Source organism: Schistocerca nitens, chromosome 4 (genome assembly GCF_023898315.1).
Source record: "Schistocerca nitens isolate TAMUIC-IGC-003100 chromosome 4, iqSchNite1.1, whole genome shotgun sequence".
Lineage (NCBI taxonomy): Eukaryota > Metazoa > Arthropoda > Insecta > Orthoptera > Acrididae > Schistocerca > Schistocerca nitens.
Genome location: NC_064617.1, coordinates 575,622,674 through 575,644,991, shown reverse-complemented (window position 1 = coordinate 575,644,991; position 22,318 = coordinate 575,622,674).

The window sequence follows — 22,318 nt, the reverse complement described above, 5'->3', positions numbered from 1 at the left end:
AAAAAAAAAATTCGAATGAAACAAATTTCGGCGTCATTAATGAGAAAATAAAGACACGAAAACATGTGTTATAATATCAATAATTCTGATTTTCTCACCTGCATCTTTGAGTATATGTGTTACAATTCCTAGAGCGTAGAGTTCACACATTGTAAATAGGCAGAACCTCCTTTTTTCAGTCATGACACGAATATTATTCATTTTTTACAATATGTGCACAACATACACGTCAGTTTCTAAGCGGACAGGGGATCCCATTTAATTTTGTCGCCCCTGGTCTCCGACGGGCTTAGTCAGCCACTGGCAACAACCCCAGTACTTCAGCAGCAAATCATTGCGTACATTTTATTTTCAGACAAATTAACTTCGGAAGTACTGAAACACACGATCTGATATAAGCCTATGTTCACAGTGAATGCTGTCATCGCATTTATAAAGTCGATAAGCGGGATTTTTAGGATTACGTTGTATTCACAGTATTCTCGTAAAAATACACCATAACAATGATGCAGTCCACTGTCTACCTATCTCTCATAGAACTTCCTGCTAGGCCCCAGGAGAATTTTCTGAAGTCGTTACGTTTACTTAGTGGTTGATAATTATCACTGATGCAACTGAAAGTTCAACATTGTGGAGGTAATTAAAAAAAATCGACCACGAATAAACCGTATCTGCCTTACAAGTACGAACTTCCCTAACGGTCTCATTCATATTGACAGGATGTGTAGGGTACGACATGGACTTCAATGTATGTATGTAGCATGACGCCGTACGTGATTGACACCGCACAAGTAGATGTCTCTCGCGGCAGAGCAAAGGCCTCTGCTGTCGCCTGGAACGCTGGCTCAGTGGCTTCGAGTGCTGGACGGTAGACAGCGCCACAGTCGTCCCGCCCTAATGGCCGCGTGCGCCTGCGCAGCTCGCAGCGATAAGGCGTGCGGCCGCGAGATGGAGTCATTTCCCAGCAGGCTTCGCGGCGCGATCCTGGCACTTGTTGTCGCCTTCCCAGAGATTTACGACCCGCGGAAACAGCCGCCGTTATGCAGATGAGCCGCGAGGTTGCGGCGCCGCTGGAATGTATATTAAACTTGTAGGGGCCGTGTTTAGTTCCTCCTTTACGGTGCTAGCCCGTAACACAGTTATCGCCTACCATTAGCACCACAACGCCTTCCTTCTTGCGGCTGCCTGACAGTGTTCTTAATGCGATGAGGAAATGCGACATCTGCTGGCGTGGTCGCGTTCTTTTCCTCTCTCTTATCTCTTCACCTCTTTCTTCTAGCAACTTCCGGAAAAATTTCCGCCAATAGGGCGAGCTCGCTCCTCTCCGTAGAAGCTGTTTCTGACGGGACATTCATGTGCGTATAGGAGCACTAATAAGGGAAACTGTGACTCAGAGGCCACGCTTGTCGCCACGGAAGTATCTTGCAAGCTGATACTGGTTTATCAGTGTAATGTATAACAAGCTCTATGCCCATGCTCTTGGGGATCAGTGGGAGAAAGTGCCCTATTATCAGGCACCACTTTTAACTGTAAAATTACCAGTAAATTACAAGTCTTTAAATTATGAAAAATAAGCTATTCCATTACTAGGGAACATTTAAACACTACTCTTGCAAAAAATCTTCCGAATATTTTTTCATTCCATGATAGGTGAAAAAAGAATTAGAATGTGTAATTTTTACTTGCGGAAAAATATGGTACCTAACTTCGGGTTTTCTGCTTTCATAATTACTGGTTCTAATTGATACTCAAATTTAATGAGTCAGTAACATAGCTTTTTCCTCACGACATGTTTGTTTCAAAAGGAAAGAGCTGCTGCATTACTTTCGGTTCCAGACGTTTCAGCCAGAAAAATGGCTCAGTCCTTGTGCTTTTTGATACAGAAATTAAATTTAAAAACATTCCATGTACCATCGTCGACACCTTCATAAAGCTCATTACACCAGCGAAAACAAGCAATGCACTTAATCCAGGTCTCTTTAGACAGGTATCACTTGACAGCAGTTGGTCGCAGTGAATACATTCCTCGTTCTCTTCACATTTAGATGATGAATCTTACAACATGGTTTCATCAACGCTTGCGGCTATGCAGTATGCCCAGGCAATTAATGACCCCAACGTCTTTGTCTCTCAAACACCAGAAAGGTGGCATCTGGAATAAAATTCGGAGCTTCTATTTGTGTAAACTAATCCAAATTTCGGGTACCCGAAATGGTGCAACCTATTACTGCCCGCTATTAGCGACCACCCTTCCTTCTGTTTTGGCACAACCTAACCTTTAAGTGAACTGTGGACAACACGTTTTATCAGATACGGCAAAGCACGCTTCAAACTAACATCATAAGGAATATTTTGAAAGTACGTATTATCTGGGTTGAGGAACGACTTCCGACTAAACTCTGTAGAAAATGTTTATCTTGGCCACAATGCGAAAACAGCTGTGGAGAACGAAATATTAACAGCACCGGCGCCTAACTCACAGTGGCCCATCAGAACAACATTTGTTACTGGTTGTCGCAGCGAGATGCGGAGTGCAGTACCGAGGAAGATATTCAGCTTGCCGGGATTAGGCAGCCATCCGAAATGTGGGCACTTTGTGAAAGGTCTGACTGTACACATTCACTCATTTAGAACCAGTAGTGTTAGAGGGGTAATCATTAGATTTTAACTACCGCTAATAAAAAAATAAAGTTACTGACAAATATTTTGTTCGTTTGCAGGCCATGTCCGTAGTCGTGGTATACATTAGAGTGCAGTACGTAGCTAGAGGTACCAAAGCAAATAGGCGTAACAGCTCTCGGTGTATCAGTGGGCTGGACGTGTATCAGTGGGCCGCACCTGTTTTAGATGATGTAACGGCGTGCGTCGAAGGTGCGGTGGGGGACTACAGTGTGTAGCAGGATATTGTGACAAGCTCTCCTATTATGGGGGTGGTTAATAAAAGATTTTTAAAAGAACAACACGTAGCTGCACTCAGATTGTCCATAAAAATAATCCAAGAGGAACATTTCAGCAGACACGTAACTAATGCCTTAGCAGTGGAATTATATACCACATACTAAGCGATGCATACTGTATTTTCCACGAACAGCCAAGCTTGTGAGTATAACCACCCTCTGCAAATTCTTGTATGAGAAGGGCTCTGCTTTATGTTTCTGATTACCTTTACCCAACCATATATAGCATTTACTCAAACATTTGCAAATCTCCTCAACATCTAGAAACTTTAACCAGCCCATTTCTTGTAACACCGAATTTCAAAATGTCATTGATCGTCATTGTTGTGCAGTCCAGCGTCGATACACTACTATACCATGACTACCTAACTTCCTTATGTTACCAGTCACTCCAAACCTTTCCAAAGCTGATTTTAATCATCTTTCCAACACAGGCTACTTTCCTGGACTCTACATTAGCTCCACATGCCAACTAAAAGGAACAAACTGTATACTACTCCAAGTGAGGCTCTAATTAATAATAAGCATAATATAAACATAATATATAAGGCATACAGTACAATCTTACATTAGCTAAGAGGGTAAATATTTTACTGTGTAGTTAATAAATCTAATTCTTGTATCTGCCAAAAGTATTTACATAGCTTCGCTTTACAATGGTATGAAGTAGTTGTCAGTCGAAATTCAGTAGCCCGTTAATGGAGGACATCAATTATATCACAAACTTCTATGTTTTGTAAGTGCAGCTTAAATCGCAAAAGTCCCATTATACACGGTGTCCCAGAAGGAATGGTCAATATTCAGGGATATGACAGGAACGATCGTTCGAAGCAAAAATGTGCAGTAAACATGGGCTATAAAATGCATACCTTAAGAGCTATGCGCACTTCTTCAGCTTCGACACTGTGAAACAAATCTCTTCTACTGCAAGCTCTTTGCTTTCTACATTTTATGAGCAGAAGGTAAGGACAAAAAGAAGAAAAAAATGTTGTGTAAATGTTGGCTCTAAAATGTGTACTTTAAGAGTTATAAGCACTCGTTCAATACAAGGGGAGTGTTTCACAGCTGCAATGATGAACAGGTGCTCATACCTCTTAAGGTATGCACTTTACAGCCCATGTTTACTGATGATTTTTGTCCTTGGTTTGGCCCATACTACCAACTGTCAAAATATGGAAAGAGATTGCACCAGAAGAGATTATTTTCACTGTACTGAAAATGAAGAAGTGCTCATACCTCCTAAGGCACGCATTTTAGAGACATGTTTACTACAATTTTTTTCTTCGAACGATCATTCCTGTCATAACCCATATCCTGGAATACCCCGTATATTCCTTGTTCGGAACTGGAAGTGAAGTTGGTGTGCCAGCATGCTTTCTCTGACTGTTAAGAAATTCCCGAACTTTTTTTGAGAACAGTCCTACTGTGAACGACGGCACTGTCAATTATCATTTGGTAAAAGTGTGCAAGAACTCAACAGGAAATGATCTCAAAGACTGAAATTTTGGGCGTGGTGTTTATGAAGCAAAATTACTGGTATATAAACGTATTCATAACAAATCAAATTGAAACGTGTTTGTGCTGGTAAGTGTTAGTTTCTGATTACGTCATGCAAGGACACAACAAAATTGTATTATTATGAACTCTTTCGCAAATACGGTATCCACAGGCTGAAATACAAGAATTTACAATTGAAAGTGCTCATTCCAAATACGAAAACGAAAGTTACATATTATAAACCGTGTACTAGTCCATTGTATGCTCTGGCGCAGTTTAGTAATATTTCCCACGTAACAGTATGCGGTTTCCGTACATGATTTATCGACAATCTACACGTAACAACAACTGGTCTGTTACACACAATGACGTTACAGTATGTAGTCCCTATATGAGCATGAATTAAATTTGACTTTCCCAACTAGATTAATTATTCCTTTTATACGTATAGAAAAAGAAACTCACTTGTATGCAGGTAAAGATCGCGTATCATATGTAAAATGAAGCTAGAACAACAAGTTTCTCTGATCTGGTAATTACGAATTGCATATATTTTCTATTTAGGTTCTAGTCTTACCCGTTTAATAAAGTATATTATGCCGTATTGAAAGGAGTATACTGGGGCACACTTGTATGTGGCACCACAATAACATAAGAATATTAATAAATCAAAATGAAAATAGTATAAACGATGAATGTCTCTGATAGGCTCGATAATGCAGATCGCTGACTGTGCGCAACCGCAGAGCCAGAGATACTACTGCTACTGTTGGAGGAAGAGAGCGCTTGGCGCTCAGTTGTAGGTAGTTGTCTGTGAAAGAAAGACGATGGAGTAGGCAGCTTTTGGGGTGTGCTGAGTGAAGCCGCAAAGAGTTAGATTAATTTGGGTACGTCAATTTTGTTGAACTTGGAGAAGCAGAAGTCTTCATGAAACTAGGGTAAAGATATTCAATAATTATGATTTCTGTTTTTACCAGCGCGTTAGTATAGATGAGTTGGCTGATAATCTGTAATTGTTGAGTAACCCCAGAATGTACATAAACGGTTTTGATCAAAAGGCTGGTTAGATATTTCATTTTTGTAATGCTTTCTAGATTTTTTAACAAAGCTGTGTGTAATTTCATGATTTGCATTTATTTTGGATTAAAGAAGTTAGATAATACTTGCTGTTTAAATCTCGTTGTTTGTGAATCAATTGTGAGTAATGTAACTTCAATTGTCAGATGTTTTTCAAAAGCCAAACTTAACTTGCAATATACATTTGCTTAAAAAAAAAACTGTATGCTAGTAATTCACCGTAATCAGTACCGCCTCCCAGGCCAGTTCATATATTTTTCAAAGAATTTGGGTTTTATTAGATGTTCTCATTTGTCAGTCAAATGAATTTGATGTGCATTTAAGTATTACATACTGCTGAGCCTGGCCAGATGATTTAGTGCCTAAGAGGCTGGAAGTATTTTGCAGTGACTGTATTTCTTTATTAGTATTGGGAGTTGCATTGCCCAATCGATTCGTGAAATTTTCCTAACAATAACACAGAGGAAGCACACCACTTGCAGTTACAACACGCCGCACGACAATTCGAGTTCTGTATCCATTCCACAGCTCAAACATTCATTCAACGTAATCGTAAAGTTTATTAATTCATTCATATAATGGAAAGTTACACTTAGCGAGAATTCTGCCAGTCGTACGCTTTGTGAAAATTTGGATATTAAAATAGACTTACCTTAGGGGGAAAAAAAGGACAGGTATACACTCGCGCGCACACACACACACACACACACACACACACACACACACACACACACACACACCTATTCCCCTAAGGTAAGTCTTTCCGCTCCCGGGATTGGAATGACTCCTTACCCTCTCCCTTAAAACCCACATCCTTTCATCTTTCCCTCTCCTTCCCTCTTTCCTGACGAAGCAACTGGGGGTTGCGAAAGCTCGAAATTTTATGTGTGTGTGTGTTTTTTTATTGTGCCTATCTACCAGCGCTTTCCCGTTTGGTAAGTCATGGAATCTCTGTTTTTAATATATTTTTCTCATGTGGAATGTTTCTTTCTATATATATATATATATATATATATATATATATATATATATATATATTGTTCTCTGAACCACTCTGTAGAGATAGTAGTTAGGTTTTTTGGCGCAACGCAGTTTACTAACGTACAAAATTTTCCCACAGTTCATAGGCATTCTTATGCTCCGCCTGGTTGAGTGTTGAAATTTTGTCTTCGGATTTGCACCATGTATGTGATTCAAGACGCTGCGCAAAACTGTGAAGGTCCCAGGGCGTAATCTTACAATTAAACATACCGAAATGGACGACTCTCCGATTATTCACAACGATATTGAGAATGATAGCGACCACTCTGCGGTGCAACAGTTGCAAAGCACCACAGATAACACGAGTTCCGTTTCCAAATAAAATTAACAACTTACTGACACTATAACTTCACCCACTAATTTGGTTAGTAATCAGATGGAAGATTCTGGTATTGTGGACGCCGATGATCTGCACATGGCTGATGTGCATAATTCCAAACGTGATTGTTTACCGAATAAGGGCTGTGATTTACCTACTGTTCACACACTTAATCAGATTGCCAATAGTATGTCAGAGAAAACAACAGTTGTTCTCAAAAATACGTCAGATTTCATTAACGGTATTTGTGCAGATAATGCAACAAACGAGTAGTCCATGGTTGTAGATGTTGTCTCCACACGACTAAACACAACACAGGTGACACCAGCCGCATCAGCTGAAAAGAATAAGGAAGCGATGCTTCAAATTCTCATGCAGATGATGATTAAACAGAGTAACGAAATGGATGAGCAAGTTGGCAGCTTACGAAAACTACTAGATGACACAAAGACTTAGATAAATGAACAGACCACTCAGCTCAATAAACAAAATTCCAACATACGTGACAAACCTAAATCGTACATAGAAACGACTAAAAACCGTTTTAATCAGGTAGAAACAAATATTAAGGCCATTGAAAATAATTCCGTAGAGCCCGTTACAGACGTTGCCCAGTCGTAAACCTCACATCTTCTTGAAAAACACATCGACAGCACAGGGCAAAATTTTACTAAGAAATTAACCGTGACTCGTATTAAGCGGCATGAAATTGTTAGCTTTCCCTCCGAAGCTACCGTTAGCGACAGCAGTTTGATAATTTCGGAAAACATTAATGAACCCATTGTGCCTACCAAATCTGATAAAGCTAAGTTCCTCACGTCAGAAAGTTCATTGCATTCCATTTGTACTGACGACAATACCGTCTGGAGTGACGCACGTGACCGCTCTGTTGTGCCACCCATGCAGTCTGAAACACTTAATTGTGAGGTTATCAAGTCCCATATTAAGCATGACACTAACAGAAAAGATGTAGATGAAGATGAAATGGGAAGTATGATACTACGTGAAGAGTGACAGAGCACTGAAAGACCTGAGTCGAAACAAAGGTCCCGGGAGTAGACAACATTCCATTAGAACTACTGATAGCCTTGTGAGAGCCAGTCCTGACAAAACTCTACCATCTGGTGAACAAGCTGTATGAGACAGGCGAAATACCCTCAGACTTCAAGAAGAATATAATAATTCCAATCCCAAAGAAAGCAGGTGTTGACAGATGTGAAAATTACCAAACTATCAGTTTAATAAGCCATGGCTGCAAAATACTAACGCGAATTCTTTACAGACGAATGAAAAAACTGGAAGAAGCCGACCTCGGGGAAGATCAGTTTGGATTCCGTAGAAATGTTGGAACACGTAAGGCAATACTGACCTTACGACTTATCTTAGAAGAAAGATTAAGGAAAGGCAAACCTACGTTTCTAGCGTTTGTACACTTAGAGAAAGCTATTGACAATGTTGACTGGAATATTCTCTTTAAAATTCTAAAGGTGGCAGGGGTAAAATACAGAGAGCAAAAGGCTATTTACAATATGTACAGAAACCAGATGGCAGTTATAAGAGTCGAGGGGCATGAAAGGGAAGCAGTGGCTGGGAAGGGAGTGAGACAGGGTTTTAGCCTCTCCCCGATGTTATTCAATCTGTATATTGAGCAAGCAGTAAAGGAAACAAAAGAAAAATTCGGAGTAGGTATTAAAATCCATGGAGAAGAAATAAAAACTTTGAGGTTCGCCGATGACATTGAAATTCTGTCAGAGACAGCAGAGGACTTGGAAGAGCAGTTGAACAGAATGGACAGTGTCTTGAAAGGAGGATATAAGATGAACATCAACAAAAGCAAAACTAGGACAGTGGAATGTAGTCGAATTAAGTCGGGTGATGCTGAGGGAATTAGATTAGGAAATGAGACTCTTAAAGTAGTAAAGGAGTTTTGCAATTTGGGGAGCAAAATAACTGATGATGGTCGAAGTAGAGAGGATATAAAATGTAGACAGGCAATGGCAAGGAAAGCGTTTCTGAAGAAGAGAAATTTATTAACATCGAGTATAGATTTAAGCGTCAGGAAGTCGTTTCCGAAAGTATTTGTATGTAGTGTAGCCATGTATGGAAGTGAAACATGGACGATAAATAGTTTGGACAAGAAGAGATTAGAAGCTTTCGAAATGTGGTGCTACAGAGGAATGCTGAAGATTAGATGGGTAGACCACATAACTAATTAGGAGGTATTGAATAGAATTGGGGAGAAGAGGAGTTTGTGGCACATCTTGACAAGAAGAAGGGACCGGTTGGTAGGACATGTTCTGAGGCATCAAGGGATCACAAATTTAGCATTGGAGGGCAGCGTGGAGGGTAAAAATCATAGCGGGAGACCAAGAGATGAATACACTAAGGAGATTCAGAAGGATGTAGGTTGCAGTAGGTACTGGGAGATGAAGAAGCTTGCACAGGATAGATTAGCATGGAGAGCTGCATCAAACCAGTCTCAGGACTGAAGACCACAACAACAACAACAGTAAAGAAGTTTTCTGTCAAGACAAAAATGGTACACCCAACGCCGCCTTTTGTCATGAAAACCTTCCGTTCACACCACAGCTTTCCGCTTCATCGTATGCAAACACAAAGGCTTCAGTTAAACTTTGTGCTGTGAAGTACTGTTTCTCACCGACGGATTTTCAAACCAGATTCGTACAGCAAAACCAAACCTCAAGAAATAACTTTTATTTCAATCAGATTAACGTCGCGAACAATCAAACATCAGACGCCACATTCAGTCTCAGCAAAGAGCAGAGTTCTTTCCTTCCATGAAGCTGTGGTGGTTATTTTTGTTTTATGCTTATTGGTTTTTTAAGTTATGACAAGTTGGAGTTAGTACTATTCTGCCTTCTTCATAACTGAAAAATTATTTACATCACTGACTCAGTTATGGTACTTCTCAGAGTTAGTTTGCCCGAAACGCTGTTTATTATAGTAAAAGACACCACCAACGCACAATATTCCAGATATACAGCTGCATAATTAATTATTTGTTTTACTTTCATGAAATTGCAGAGGAGATCCTCGCAATTTCCGTTAAGTGGGGATCAAAAAATGAACTTTAGTCACTTTACTTAATTATGATTCAATATTGGAAAAACTGTTATGGCCTCAAAGGAATAACCCCTAATCAAGAGAAATCTGCAACATTTATATTTATTTTTATTATTTGTCAAAATCAGCAAATATTAAAATATTTATTACGGATTATAGCATAGCCTCCGGTAAAAAAGGAGTATAAATAGGTTATCGATACGCAATAATAAAGAAGTGTGATCTGCGCTCTTCGAACAGAAATAATTATGATCTTTATACGTATGTATAAAAAGAATGAGCGTTTTTTGTTTCACTGTCTTCTCAGTTCAGATGTTCTAACTGACGGACGCTTATTGTTCACGATCTGTAATTCAAACAATTACCTGTAGCAATATTAGAATTTGTTTGAATATATATGAAACTACTGGCTATAAAATGTGTTTTTGTCAGTTGCGATACCTTTCCTGAATATTATTTAGTTACGTAATAATGAAACGTTGCCTAACAAACATAAAAGAACAGTTTCAAATTTCACTGAATACAATAGGAATAATGGCACAGTTATCGTTGTGTGAATTAACAGCATTTTCAAAAAGTTACGCGATAGACTCTGAGCCGTTATCATTTAGAACAATGGCGTTGAACTCTGCGCCAATGTTCCGCTATAAAATTTGCATAAATAATTAAAGGCATTCACTTCCTCAATATAGGAGTTGTTACAGTAAAAAATTAGCGACAACTTTAAGCAATATTTGATTATATATAGTCTAAATATTACATGACACTTACATGTTGTCGTGCCACGTCACAAAATGGCTTCTTACACTACGAAGAAACAAAAGGGCAGATTGTCGGGCCTTTTACAAAAGGAACAGAGATTATAATATTATTTGCAGATCATATTAATTGATTACAGTTTTTGTTATTTTTCTGTGACAATATTTATTTAATTATGATGTCAGTTTTTCTAAATCTGCGAAGTTCTTCAATATAGTTTTTCAAGTTATGTGGCGTACAGCCACATGGGACTCCTAGTGAGGGTGTAACCAAACATTTCCAATGTTGGGTCTCACTCACTACCAGACCTTCACATGATTTTTCATGTCTTCAGTCACACTTGTCACTGGCAAGCTTAGTTTCAGATTATTCAAATTATTAAGCAAGTATAGCTTGAACTTACCCCTACAATATTTGTTTGTGATGTATTTTCAGGTTTACAATTATATTATCATAGCATGTGCTTAACTTACACTTTGCCCTGTGTCTGCACACGAAGGCGAGAAGTTCGGAATAACCTATGACCCGATAACAAAAGGCTTATGCTCCCTCATTCGGGTTACGGGCGTATGGGAAAAAACGGGTCGAAAATAACGCCGCCCGGAGTCTTCAAACTGTTTACTTTCCTGTGATATTTAGTGATTTTTTTCGAATGACAGACATTTAAACATAAATATATACAACAAATATGATAAAACAGTATTTACATCAACACAACAGAAAAATAGTTCATATAGAAGTTGGTTAAAATGCAAATTATTTTATAAGGTTATTCATATTTGCTGTTTAAGAATGCCCATGACATGTTTCGTTGCTTAAGGTTCACGTCGGTAACAAGTTATAGTAGGCAAAAGTCTTTGGCAGTTTAGCAATATTAGCGAAAGGTTAATGTTTCTGTTGTTTTAGAACCTCAACTTCATTTGACGTAAATGAGCAAAATGTTCCATGTTTTCTCAATTACTTTCGTAAAGCGCTCATGTCAAATCGTCGCGACGGCAGTTGACGGCTGTGTCGGCGAGTATTCAGCGCAGGGCAGCGACACGAGCAGGAACAAGGAGCGCGGAAAGCAGGTTCGACGAGCGGTGTATGGCGTCAGCGAATAAGTGAGTGTCGCCCGGCGCCGATCAGCTGAGCGGTCCAGAACTGCCATTCGCCCGCTTGCCACTCTCGTGACATGAAAAGTAACCCACCGATCATTAGATTTTTCACCAATAGTATTACAAAATACACTGGCTGTAAGAGAAACGTTATTAAGCCATACAATCCACAGTCACACGTGTATTTGTAAGTGTCTGTAGAATGTTGGTCGAGAAAAGACAGTAACAGTGTTTCACTTGGGATTTTGGCTTTTTCAGATCACTTTTTTTACTTTACGTAAGTAGTGATTCGTACCACACATGTTCACTATGACTTTCCTGTACTTCACTCTGGTGGGTGTCCATACAAGGTTCATAGTTGTGACACTTTCACACTGTCCCGCTAACACATGTGCCGCTGTGATTTGTGATTTTAGATCGCTGTTGGCTGTTTCTTAACCACACTCTTGCTATAAAATCCACTATTTCTTGCTATGCACAGTTCAGTGAAATTATAAGAACCATATAGTACTTATTACAGTTCAGCCATAAGTGACGGGCATTTCTGTTTACTTCATTACTGCTGCACTATGGTACATTTTATCAATGTTTTGCCTAGCTATGACACGTACAGTCTGTTTCACTCTCACTGTGTTTAAAGTTCGTACCGTGTGAATAGCTTCTTTGCTTATCTTACTATCTGAGTGTCCGGAAAAGTACTTCACATTAAAGGCATATTGAGCACATTTTGAGCCTTTTCATTAAATGTATATACACAAATACATATACAATCGATATTCCTTTCCATCGGCTTTACCGAGAAGTAATTTAATCAGTAATATGCTTTGTCTATTACAAAATAATCATGTCCTTTGCCAAATCCTCTTATTCATGAAGTGACAGCCTTTTGGCCACTCTGATATCGTGAGCTCAGTAACTTTTGTACGTAATATTATCATTAGACACAAAACCATTCGCTTAACGTACATTGCGTGCTTGCAGCTGCCTTGCATGTGAGAGTGCAGCCACAAATACTTCTAGCTGGTATTCACGCTAAATCTAACAAACTGTACTGTAGTTGAAATGAGAAAGACGAATGGTTCAGTGGGACAAATTTTCGGGCGCACGCACTGTGCTCATTGTTAGTATGTCATTTATGAACACATACGTCCGATTCATTTGCTACAATGTTAGTTCATGTACATACATGATGCACACATTCAATTCAACTCATTGAAAAATACACTTACTCACATATTAGACACGACAAGAACATTTATCCACAAAAATAAACAAAGCACACATTAATCACAAAAATACATATTCAAACTAACCTAAATTTGTTCAAAGTATGCTTGCTTATCTAGTACGAATCTTATTTGCAATTTTCACTGTGTGATTCTGTATTCCCCTTCCTGCCGCCTGTCTTTTCGACCAGGGGATAGGTGGCGCGGCAGAATGTATCGTGAGCTCGGACTTGAGTAATGTACTCGTACCCTAGGATCATACCGGGTCTTTCGGTAAATACCTCGGCAAATTGGTTAAGCAACTGTGTCAATTCACTTTGTTGCTGGTCATTCAAATATGTGGATTCGATTACCTTTTTGACAATATTTTGCTTAATGTTCCGTGACCCCTGCACCCAGGCATCTTCCGTATCATTTTTACTCTCTACTGTGAGGTTATTCACCTCCATTATTGTGGGACTGCCAGGGAGCACTACGCGAACGTGCCGACAACAGTTCGTGCACGCTTCAGGCGTCCTGATTAACACCGATTCGATCTACTTATAATGGTATTTTAAGGTGCAGGTGCCCGGTGCCAGGTCAATTTTCCCCAACAATAACACAGAGTAAGCACACCACTTGCAGTTACAACACACCACACGACATTTCGAGTTTTGTATCCATTCCACAGATCAGACTTTTATTTAACGTAATCGTGAAGTTTTTTGTTTCTTATTTTTTTGAAAGAACGTTACAGCATGTGAATGCGACGACAAACATTTCCGTTTTAATGTTGCATTTTACGCGGTATTGACATTTATCCTTTCTTTTGATTTCGCTCAAATTAAGGTAGCAAACGCGCTGGCCAGGGGTGCAACGAAAATGAAAAGGGCCATTTCCTTTTAACATGTATCTCTGACATATTGTGAAAATATGGTTTCATTTTACATGATTTAATATTTTCGTTTAGTCAACGTATCTTTCTGGCTTTAACGGATAACGTCTTATTTAATGATTTGACCGTATTCCCAATATTATTTTGACTGAAAGCCTTGTTCTAAAGTGAAGTACCTACGTACTTGAAATATGTTTTATTTTTCCTCTCCTTTCTTTAATTTTATCTTTCATCTTTTTCTTGCAAAGCAACACTGTTCTTTCTTAGAATAACATGATTTTAACCATTCCTTTGAGTACCAGTTATGATATATTCTCTAGAGCAAAAAGTTACCGAATAAATAGGTCAGAATTTTTTCTTTTAAAGCTATAAGGCAGATGTGGTTAATTGTAACTTAAAATTCAGTATATGCGCTGAAATCGAGATTCAGTGTAGAATAATCCTATCTAGGCGTTGCTGACAAAACAGTTGACTTACGCCATTACTATCTGATCTCTAGCTATTAAATATTTTTAAAACGAATCACCGCTGCCTGTGACGTTGCCTTCTACCTACGCACTCTTTCCAGTGTTACAATAAAGGTGAGCACTCGATTCAGCTTATTGATACGTTTGTAATGACAATGTACGCAGTTGCTTTTAATCGCTGCTTAGAAGCACACAAAATTGATATAAATTCGAAAAGGTAAATTTTATCATCTTGTGGTTTTGCATTTCTTCTTGTTATGTTCGTGCTTGCTACGAAATTAGGACGAGGGAATTCCGCCATATGCAAGACATCTTTTTTTTCTGTTTTGTTTCACCCAGACATGTTTCAGCAATTTTTGTGCTACATTCAGTTGGTTATTTTATTTTCTAACTGTAAAATTGTTGTTACATATTAACATTTAGCGAAACTTTTGGTACCTAATATTTACAATTGTGAATGAATAATAGAAATAAAATATTATACTTCATTTAATCATAGTTCGCAGCTGTGATATGTGTTAACGAGCTTATGCACTGCGTGTTGTTTACAACATGTCAGATTCCTATTTATAGGTCAATTGGCAAAAACGTCGATGTATGCAATAGTTTACGTACCTTGCATGATTCTATTGCACATTTATTTTGGTAGCTATTGTACTACACAATCTACAACTTGTCATCTGCAAACAGCAAAACGTAATTTTTAATTTTTATGTTGATTATCTATTTACAAACGGAAATGAGTATGTACCACGTCTTTTGTTTGTAACTTACGGTTTAGATATTGTGGTGCTTTCTCATATTTGTTGGCTAAGTGAATAGGCTGATTTCGTGACCTATGGTCGCTTGACACTGCACTTCCTCCGTTTTCTCAAAAATATAGGCAGAGTTTTCGACGCCATTATGTGTTTTTATAGCTGTGTAGCATTCATTTGTTTCGTAGCGTGTTTGGCTTGGTGAGACGCTCGAGTATTTGGCGTCTGTGGTGTTTGGTTTGTGTGTGTGTGTGTGTGTGTGTGTGTGTGTGTGTTCAGGACTGGAGAGAGAGAAAGGGGGAGGGGGAGGGAGAGAGATAGAGAGATAGAGAGAGAGATAGAGAGAGAGAGAGAGAGAGAGAGCAGCATAGGAGGGAGATAGAGGGAGGGAGAAATATTTTTCTTTCCATGAGTAGTTTTGGTGTGGGTGTTATTTGTATAGTTGTTCTATTTTGGCAAAGAGGGTTTTATTGCAGAGTGATGTGTATTTATATAGTACTTACTTTCCTCTGTCTTTTCTCGGGCTATTGACTTTTTGGATGTGATAGTTTTCTTCTGTAGTTAATTTTTGGTATAAGCTGCTACTAGTTTTAAAGATGTGTAGGTAAGTGTCAATGTTTGTTGGGTGGTGATAGTGTGCTATCAGGAGGCCTGCAAATGTTGAGTGTGAACTATTGCTTTACAATGCTCTGAGGTGTTCTGTACACCTGGTGCTGAAATTCCTGCATGTTTGGCCCACATACACAGACTGACAGCAGTTGCAAGTAAGTTGTTATAAACTGGACTGGCTGTATTTGTCAATGTTGGTGATATTTCTTCCAAGTCTGCTTAGTACATTGTTGTTGGTTCTGTATGCAATGTTGAGTCCTTGTTTCTTTAGTATGTTACCCACCCTACTTTTGACTTTGTTGTTGTAAGTCATTACGTGCCATTTGTTCCTTACTGTCTGCTGATTTGTTGTGTGCTGTGTTGTGTTCGTTTGTGTGTGCTTTTCATGGTTATGGGTTGTTTCTTTTCGTATTTGTGGTTTATTTTGTCTATTCTCTTTGCATCACATCCATTCTCCTGTGCAATTTGTTTTATTGTGTTCGGTTTTTGTGTGTAATCATGTTTGTTCATGGGTATTTAGTTCAGTGTGAGTAGTAAAGATCTGAAGCTGGGTTCTTTGTGAGTTGTGGTGTGGTTGGATTTTTTATGAATAATAATGCTGGTGATTGTGGGTTTTCAGTAGATTGTGAATTCATGTTTGTTGTTTCTCTTGTGTATGGTGAGATCTATGAAATTCAGTTTTCCATCTGTTTGTGTTTCAATTGTTGACTAATTTTGGTGTGGATGGAGTTTTTGCTGCCATGAAGTTCTTTTACGCAAGACTGTGGCTCATCTATTAAGCAAATTCACTTCGCCAAAAAAATATGAGAAAGCACCACAATATCTAAAGCGTAAGTTACACACAAAACAAGTGATATGTACTCATTTCCGTTTTTAAATGGATTTTAAATATAAAACTAAAAAATTACGTTTTGCTGTTTGCAGACGAGATGATGTAGATTGTGTAGCAGAACAGCTACCAAAATAAAGGTGCAATAGCATCATGTAAGATATGTAAACTAATGCATACATCTAGTCTTTTGGCAAATGAGCTATAAATAGAACTCTCACATAATGTTATAAGCAACACACAGTTCATAAGGTCGTTAATACATATCTGAACTGTGAACTATGAACAAATGATATATAATATTTCCCCTTCAATTATTCAAAGCACTAACATGTGTTCACACTCAGCACAGTATTGCAGAATTTATGTTTGCTCTTTTGTTTTTCGTCTAATTTGTGAGCGTTGCCAACCTTTGTTTTTTTTTATGTTGTGTGTGTCCGAGTGTGAGTGTAAATGGGGGGGGGGGGGGAGGAGAAGCGATGATGAGGGTGTGGGACAAGGTACAGTGTGTGTGTGTGTGTGTGTGTGTGTGTGTGTGTTAGTAAGTGTGGGTGGTAGGGGAGGGTGGGTCAGAGTTAGTGTTGATGCCTTATGTGTTCAGCATGTGTGTGGCTGAGAGGTGTTTGAATTTTGCGAGGTATAGTGATACCACGAAAGAACTTGGAGAAGATGGTAGTGATTAACCCCCCAGTGAGTAGGTGGTATACACGGGTGTGTGATCAAATGTTGTATTAAGTGGTCATATAGTTTAAAGAGTGTGTGCGTTGCCAGGTTGGTCTGATAATTTATGAGTTTTTTTAAATGATTTTCTGCCAGTTGCTAAGTTTTGACCGCATGATTTCTTTGTTTTGCGACCTTAGTTCAATTACACTGGCCACGAAAGATGCAAAACAGTTTTTGTCATATATGGATGTTGTCATTTTAAGAAGGATTTAACGATGTGTGAAACCGTAATGGCACCAATGCTAATCGCGAATGTCTTATGATCTAAAGATGGCTAGACTGTCAGCGTAAACTTTTAATTCTTAAAAAATTGTTGTATGATCTTCATTTCATGGGTTTCCAATCGCTACCATAGCTAAAAAATGTGTACATTTTTTAGCTATGGTAGCGATTGGAAACCCATGAAATGAAGATCATACAACATTTTTTTTAAGAATTAAAAAGATCGCGTACCTCCTGGTTGTGAATGCCAACAAACTCGATAAAACCTGCTTGTTTCTTTTCGTACGATACTTTTGTCATCAGGCCAAATGGACCCGAAAAACTACAGAAATTCTTAGAACGGCCGAACTACATCAATGAATACATCCAGTTGACCACAGGAACAGAAAAATATGGCAAATTTCCTTTTATCGGCGTCCTAGTTCGACGTAGGCACGTCTTGCTTGCGCACAGTGTATACCGTAAGCCAACTCATAGGGATTTATGTTTCAATATCTCCACCTGCCACGTTTGAAATCCATTTGACTGATAATTCAATGAACAGGGACACCGGCTTCCAATGAAGCAAGGCATGGTAGCCGGTACTGAGTTCCATCAAAGCAGAACACAACATGCCTATGCGGAAAACGACAGACTGCGGTAGTGATAGGAGCAACTGAATGAAACCAGTCGATTCATTCCGTTGTTGGAAGATATTCGACTCATTCAGTTGTACACACATGTATCGGTTGAATTATTCTTTCATTCTTTTGAGTGAAACCAGTCTGTGGGAGCACCCAAATCAAAACAGTCGTTCAGGAGGTCGGATTACACATTCTTTCTTTTGAATGGAACCAATACATTGGAGCAACCAAATAAAATAAATCGCGTCAGTTTTTGTAGTTTCACCTGTCGGTTGAATTACTATTCATTTACTTTTTTCGAGTGAAAGCAGTCAGTGGTAGCAATCGAATAAAAAGATTCGACACCGTTGCAACATTGACTGAATTATTCATTCTTTCTTTCTAAGAGAAAACAATCAGTAGTTTTTCTGTCGGTTGAACCATGTGTTCATTCTTTTAACTGAAACAATTCTTCAGCGTTTTAAATGACCGAGCTATACTTTCACTGTTCTGAGTGAAACCAGCGTGCAGTAATTTACTTAATTGAACTAAAGAAGAGTTACATTATACTGATAGTGGATGGTCCTAAGTGAAGACCATCTCAGAGGTATGCCTAAGTTAAAATAAGCAGTATACTTGTTCATTTAATTATCTAATGAATGGAGTAATATTTCCTTTCATCATTTAAACCTAATTCATGTATTTTTGTGGATTAAATTGTTCCCGGTGCCATTAACGCGCATCCCAAGCAGTTAACTGAAGTATAGGTGGGAAAGGCTTACCATCACTTCAGTTCCCAACTCCAGACAAAAACTTCGAAAACCCCGGACATCTGTGTGAAATCGTATTATTTTCTCGGACACAGTCTGTAGACGGTGTTGCCAGGGGAGTGGGAATATGAGAGGGGGAATGCTTTCTCGCTTGCGTTTCAGTGCCGACAACTCCAGCGGGCGTACGCTTTCATCCGACCACCAGACGTAAATTACACACGAGAAGGACAAGGATTTGTGGAAGTGCATTGTAGAGACGTTCATGTTCAGACGTAGTATTAATTTGGAATATCAATGTAAATGAAATCAGTTTTATACAGCTCAGTAAGTAGCAGGCAAATACATTTAAGATGTTCAGTGGTCTGGCAAGCGGGGCGGCGTCGCAGTGTATGCCATCGCCCATTGTCGGCGCCTTCTCATTGTCTCAATAAAGAAGTAAGGAAAATACAGGGCGTTCCAGAAAGTCTTTACAACTTTGATCGCATATATTTCAGAAATGGGAATAGGTAGAAAAGCGCGGTTTGCGGCATAAAGTTCATACATGCCTAAGGTTCTAGCAGCCGCTTAACAGAATTCAGTGTGTTAGAGTGACCGTATTTTCTAGAGCCAAATTCGGCAAACATTAAAAATTTATGTTGCGTAAAAGTCTTAATTGAATATAATAAATGCTATCTATCACTTTAATTTGTTACAAAAAGTAAATTAAGTTATACTTTATTAGTACCTTCTAGACGGAGGAGTGCTAGCAGACATACAGTATTCATCAGTGCTGTAAATTTCATTCAGAATGTCTGTATTCTTCAACAGTATTATGAAAACATTCAGTTCTAGTTTCATCATAATTCACTCTAGTCACTAACATTGCTTTCGTAGTTTCTACAATGTCACTACTCTACACATTATTCCTTTGGGAAAATACCCTTACAGCAACAGCATACCGATACAGGTGACAGGAACATGTAATTCTTGATAAATCTTTCATTATTATTAAATCCAGGACAAACAGTAGTCCCGAATTACTTTCGAAAAAATTCGGGACAGAGCTAGGAAAAAAGGGGGACGGATGCGTGCACCGTCTATAGCACACAGGTCATCAAAGCGATATTCCAGTTCCATTTCCGACCTTGGATGTCCTGATGAAAGTGTGCTATTGCTGCTCCGATGCGGGCTCACAGTTCGTGCAAATCCCGCCGGAAGAAAATAATTCAATGGAGGTCCGCAGGACCTAGGTGTCAGATCTGGTCTGTACCAACCATATCACACGTTGAGCCAATTGCTGGAGAGTGGGCAGTAAATAACATGAAAAGACAATCAGCTTTAGTTGTGTGTGAACACTACGCCGTAAACCGCACATCTACACCTACATGGATACTCTGCAAATCACATTTAAGTGCCTGGCAGAGGGTTCATCGAACCTTCCTATCTATTCCCGTTTCTAAAATATACGTGATCAAAGTTTTAAAGATCGTTTTGGAACATACTGTATGCGTGTAGGAGAACGTCTAAGAGTGTTGACCTGAAACGAAGAAACTGTATATGGTTCGGTCCTCCTTTAATGAATTTTAACTAAGGTTTATTACAATCTATTTCCAATAAATCGAATTTCTACACACACGAAAAGAGGTCCAGGTTTACCACGGAGAGTTTTACAAAAATCAGTCCAGCACGCCTCTGGACGCCCTCAAAATTAGGACCAATCCTTAGAAATCCGGACGCATTGCAGCCCTAATTGGTGATGTAAGGACGAGCGCAGTGGTTCCCTTAATGATATATTAAGAAGAATGGTATCTTGCCTCTTTTAGCGAAAGGTCACGTTCTGTTGTATAGGCAATGTGTGATGATGTGCACAAATGCAAAAATCATTTGACTATTCAGCTATTTATTTGTGTGGAATGTAAATATCTTATACCGAAAATTAAATCATCAGCTTCATACGTGCCCCCGTTGGTTTCAGTTTTACTTGTAATGTCATGGCTATTAAAAATTCACAAGCACAAATTTTCAGGACTCTCTGTATGACATTAGAAGTCTGTATGGGGCTAGGAGAGATTATTTAATGTTTATTAGTCCGTTTCAAAACCGTTTTATATTAAAAAGTATCTCTATTTAAACAGTTATTTTCTGCTTTTTAGTCTTGTATGTGTTACATTTTTCAACTAATTTCACACATTTGGATAAGATTACAACAGAGACATGTGGTAAACTTCAGGTTTATTTCAGTTTCTCTTTAATTCATCCAGTATACTGCTTCCTCGTAGGCTATCTCGCGAAAAGAGAGCCAATGTAAAAATGAGAGAGAATCGAGCTCACAGGGAGCTAAGCAGCAATCGTTCTTAACTGCGAAACATTTGTGACTGGTACAAGAAAACAGGGAAATAGCAGTGGTACACCATGAACCTGCTCTCCGCCACACATCATAAGGAGAGCTAATATTGCATTGTCATCTAGCTCTGAGCTAAGATGAAAGTTTCAGTCTATAGCTTATCGGGAAGATACTTTAAAAACAATTGGAAATTTGTACCGAACAGACAGACAGACCGATAAACAAAGTACCCTCCGCCACGTGCCAGACTTTAAAACAAGTTAATATTACAGTGTCTTCCAGTTCTGATCTATGTTGAAAGTTTCAAATCTCTTGCTTATCGGGAAGCTAGTCTAAAATCAACTGCAAAATTTGTATCCAAAAAATAGACAAGAAACCGACCTAATAACATGTTAAAAGGTGATTGTTCATTTACATATACACAAATCTACAGTGGAGCACCAGATATTAAACTTTTAAAACCAACAAAAAATTGATATTTAATGCCACAAGTACGGAAATTCGCATTTTAGTAAGTAAATACATAAATTTTAAATACACTTTATTTTTAGAAATATGCTTTCCATTCACGTCTCCTTAATATAAAATACTGTATTTGTCTCTAAAATTGTTGTCAGACCTAGTCACGGTTGATGTATACCTAAAATCACTGAAACACGGCGAGTGAGTGAAAACGTACATACAGCTGATACGGCCGCAGAGACTAGTTTAATTCGGTTGTTTCATTCTACTGAGAAATCCGACTGAACGGAAAAACAGTCGGCTGACCAATCAACTGTTAAAGCAGCCCATCACTAGAACGCCAGCGGTAGGCAACTGAGGTGAGATTCTTCCCCCGGTATCGCAGCAGCACACCCCAGTTCCACCAACAAGTTTATTAATATAACCACCAGTGAGTACCTCGTAATAACCACGGAGTTAACCGAAGCCTAAAATGCGCAGTATGAGAACCCCACTGCACGGCAGACAACTTCAAATAGCTCCACGCAAAGTCTATATATTAAGCCCATATGGCTCGTCTAGGCCACCCAGGCTGTAATTTCTGTAGTTAAGATACAATAATCATAAGAAGACCTCTTCCACCAGA